This window comes from Acanthisitta chloris, unplaced genomic scaffold, assembly GCF_000695815.1.
Source record: "Acanthisitta chloris isolate BGI_N310 unplaced genomic scaffold, ASM69581v1 scaffold11551, whole genome shotgun sequence".
NCBI classification, from domain to species: Eukaryota; Metazoa; Chordata; class Aves; order Passeriformes; family Acanthisittidae; genus Acanthisitta; species Acanthisitta chloris.
The window spans coordinates 9,331-13,995 of NW_008654356.1; positions in this window are offsets into that span (position 1 = coordinate 9,331).

The window sequence follows — 4,665 nt, forward strand, 5'->3', positions numbered from 1 at the left end:
AGCAGTGTGCCCAGGTGGCCAAGAAGGCCAGTGGCATCCTGGCTGGTATCAGCAATAGTGTGGCCAGCAGGATGAGGGAAGTGATCATCCCCCTGTATTAGGCACTGGTGAGGCCTCACCTCGAGTACTGTGTCCAGTTTTGGGTCCTTCACTTCAAGAAGGACATTGAGGTGCTGGAGCATGTCCAGAAGGGCAACAAAGCTGGTGAAAGGTTTGGAGAGCAAGTCTTACGAGGAACAACTGAGGGAGCTGCGGTTGTTTAGACTGGAGAAAAGGAAGGGGGTTCTTGTTGCTCTCTACAATTGTGTGAAAGGAGGTTGTAGTGAGGTGGGGCTTGGTCTCTTCTCCCACCTAACAAGCCATAGGATGAGAGGAAATGGCCTCAAGTTGCACCGGAGGAGGTTTAGATTGGATATTAGGAAAGATTTCTTCATGGAAGGGGCAGTCAAGAACTGGAACAGGCTGCCCAGGGAAGTGGTGGAGTCATCATTCCTGGAGGGATTTAAAAGATACACAGATGTGGCACTTAGGGACATGGTTCAGTTTACAGTTGGACCAGTGATCTTAAGTGTCTTTTTAAACCTAAATGATTCTATGATTCTTTGTTCTCTCCACTTGAGACCTTGGGTTCCCACCACCTCGGTAAGTGAGACCTAACACAGAAAGAGACTGTAGTCAGTGGCCGTGCTCCCACTTACTACATCACCTCCTTCTTTTTGCCTCTAGAAGGCTTTGGACAGGATGTGCATTGGATGTATGGTTCTGCACACGCTGAATTGACAGAAACTCGGTGCCACTGTCAGTCTTGGCATATATGCAGCAAGGCTAAAGAAAGCTTCTGAGGTGTCTGAGTCTCCAGGCATGCACTCACATAGTACATGCTCTGTTTCTAGAAGGCTTGATCTGCAGCAGAGCATACTAGTGTGATGTACATGTGGGTCTCCTGAACCAGGAAAACCCTGGGGGAACAGAGAAGTGCCAGCCCTGGCATGGCCTCTCCAGCCCCCTTGCTTGTCTTTGCAGAGGGCAAGTTGGTAACTGGAGACAGCACCAGGGACACCATTTGCATTTTGCTTGATGGTCAGGATTTGCGTTTAAGAACACAGCTTAGTGGGACTTGGCAGTGTTAGGTTTACAGTTCATGATCTTAAAGGTCTTTTCTAGCTTAAATGATTCTATGAGTCTTAGTAGAAGAAATTAGTCATTGATGTCGCTTCCTATTCACAACCATTTCACTACCACTATGTGCATTTTATCTGTATTTATGTCTCCTAGCATAAGCTTAGGGAAGGCAGAAACATTGTGGGGTAAGCATATTAATAAATTTACAGAACATCACCTACTCCACAAAAAATATCCCCAGAAAAGCCGTAAATCCCATGTAAATGCAAAGCTGATTTTTAGAAATTCACAGAGAGAAACAAGTTACTTGGAGTTTCCCAATGGTGGCTAGAAAAGTATGCATGCAGATAGCTATTGTAGAACACCCCCAAGGCTTCCTAGAGAACTCACTCTCTTTGACAGAAGCTCTTCAAACAGAGATGAAGAGAGAGGGCTTACTTCAGGTGTCCATTTACAGACATCTGCAGCTTGCTGGATATCCAAAATATTTGAAGGGCACTGGCAGATAAGAAAAAAGACTTCCAGGCCCTTTGAGGGCAGCAGTTTGGGGCTTGCTGCAATATCTCACAGAACCTACAATGACACCGGACTATTACTAGATAAATTAAACACCTCAGTCCCAGTGCTATTCTCTGCTCCTGAGTACCCCATGGTAGGATTTTTCAGTGTCTTTTCCTCTGTCACCAGGGAAGCTGGAACAGACTAGCTTAAGTCGGAACAGTTTTGGGTAAACCCTAAACCCTTTTGCATCTATGGTGAGGAAGAAGTATTCAGAACTGCTTAAAATGTAAAATTAAACACATGTACCAGATTCTGATGTAATTTCTCACCACTTGACAGAAAAAGAACTTACATGGGTTATTTTTGTTTCTCAGTTGAAAGCTGACACTTAGTCACAGAGGAAAATTACTTTTTTTCTGAGGCCATCTAGCTAAGAATGCCCTGTCCAGAAATCTATGCTGCTTCTATGAATGTTTAGGGTTTAGAAAATGAAGTAGCTGCTACGTGACCAGCTAGAAAATCATAAAGCTAAGACAGAAGCCAGTTCAATCCTATGCATGGCAGTGAATGCCACCGGTTCATCTATGAGTCATCTGCCACAGAATAAAGTTTTTACAAAATTGTGTGCCATAGAGACTCCTTCAGCAAACATACTTGGATTCAATGATTAGGAAAAAGCAAGTTAATGTTGCCATGAGAGTGACTGTGTATCAATGACACTAATAATATAGAAGAAACAGCTCATAATAGAACGTTTCTGCGTACAAACGATGATGATTAATAAGGAGCCTTTCCTACACTCTCTACTGAGAACACAAACTGAGCTTTAAAAGAAAACAAATGCTGCCGCCTAGGGAGCAAGGAAATCCACAAGTTCAAGCTCTTCGTTCTGCCTCTCTCCCACAGGATTCAGACCATGGCTCCACCTGCTGCTCTTGCTCATGTTCATGTGTCACCCAGGACAAACGGAGCAGCTATAGACGAGTACAGGCTAATATGACACTGGTGCCTAGAGGTCGAGGGAAGTCTCTTATGGGTGTCTTCTAATGGGCAGCACCTTTGGATACATGTTCTCCAATATACAAGGGTGTTCAACAGCTAACAATATTTTTGAGCTTTAAACGTTTCAGTGGAAGCATGATGGGTTTGACATGTTTCTGTCACACCTGAGAGAACTTCAGCATGCCCTGTCCTGAAAGACTCTGCCAGCAATTCAAGGAGAGATGCTTTCCGTCCCGTTCACACCAGTTACCACCTCTGGTTTCTCCACCTGCATACCCTTCAAAGAGTGCCTGAAGTAAAGGGGCCCAGCACTTCCAAACTACCCACAGCTAAGCTGGGAGCTGTGCCCACAGTGTCTGCTGGGCAACAGTATGTGGAGTCCAGGGAACGTTTTTTTAGCCTATGTTTCTTGGGCAAATTTAAAGAAGGTAAAATTTCACAGGAGGGACATTTGGGAATTTAATCAATTAAAAAAGCTCTTCTTGTAGCTCAACCAGGAACAAAACCATTCATGTCTACATTTCATTAGCAAAAGCCAGTTAGACATTTTCTGAAATTCACTTGACCAATATGGATGGCTGCACATTCTCCTCCCAGTCAGATCAGGACTATGCTAATCCTGTGAGGCTAGAAAATATCATAACATCCTAATCAATCAAAATATTATCCAAACATATGAGCTCAGGCAGAAAAAGAGGTCCTTTCTTGTCTTGTTTCATAATCATGCCATTCAGCTGGTGTAACTCCTTGTTAGCCTCACACACATGTAATAAGATAATGAGAATGCTTGCTGTAAGGTTTATTGATATCTAAAGGCTGCAGTAACATCCTTCTATGCTACTGAATTATGAATTACATTATGAAGCTGTTATTATTATGTTGTGTTCTTGTGAGTTATGTTATAAAGCTGTGTCAGAGGGTTTCGGTTAGATTTTGGGAAAAGGTTCTTCACCCAGAGGGTGGTTGGGCACTGGAACAGCTCCCCATGGCAGTGATCACCGCCCCAAGCCTGACAGAGTTCAAGAAACATTTGGACAACACTCTCAAGCACACAGTGTGATTCTTGGGGATGTCCCGTGCAGAGGCTGGAGTTGGGCTTCGATGATCCTTGTAGGTCCCTGTCAGAGCCAGGCTCCAAGTAGCACACTAGACTCCAGAAATAGGAACAACTGCTCTCACACTGTTACCTAGATTACTTCCTACCTCACCTGTATAGAAAATGGACCTCTAACAGCACCACTGAAGGCAGATTAAATTATGAGGACTCACCATACAAGTAAGCCTTGTCCTAAGACTTCATAGGAAGGCTTAGAGTCCTAGTATAGAAGTGTGAGTCCTACTCTTCGTATGAGCAAGATCAACATTGGCCTGAATGTAATGTACAGTTTTAACTTAAAACAAAAGAATTAAGCCCATCATACTGAAATTCACCATCTTTTTCAGCTATAAAGTTTCATAAACACCCAACATGAGTACATTACTGTTTTGTTGACTTTTTTTTTTGCTTCCAGCTCTCCAGTTGTGCCACACATGACATTCCTTTATCAGTGATTAGTCTATGCTTAGAGAAAATTAAAACAGATGTGTGGGAAGGCAAGGATAGCTTTGACCCTTTGAAGGAACTGTTAGACAAAAGCATTATTGTTTTCAAAACTGAAGTCACTGACCTGAGAATGTTCCTCAGGCATGAAGTGTACTGTACATCTCTGCCTGTGCTTGCAGCTGCCCAGCAAAGCCTGACAAAGCCATTGTCTGGGACCAGGGCTAGAGCAGGGCTGCTTGGCTCAGATCAAAAGTAGAAGCCATCTGTGTATTACCAAGCTCAGTAGCACAAACCAAATACAGTCTATTTCATGCAAAATACAGAAAAAAAGGTGTTTAGCAGTACAGAAGGGAACAAACCTAAAGCTATGTGTCCATATCCATGACAAGTGCAAAGAAATGACCAAAGCCCTGTGCTCACATACTTTCTCTGTGGGAAGGTCCACCAGACCCACTCTGGAGTGCATCTTTGTACATGAGTCTTGAGCTTTCCAGTTT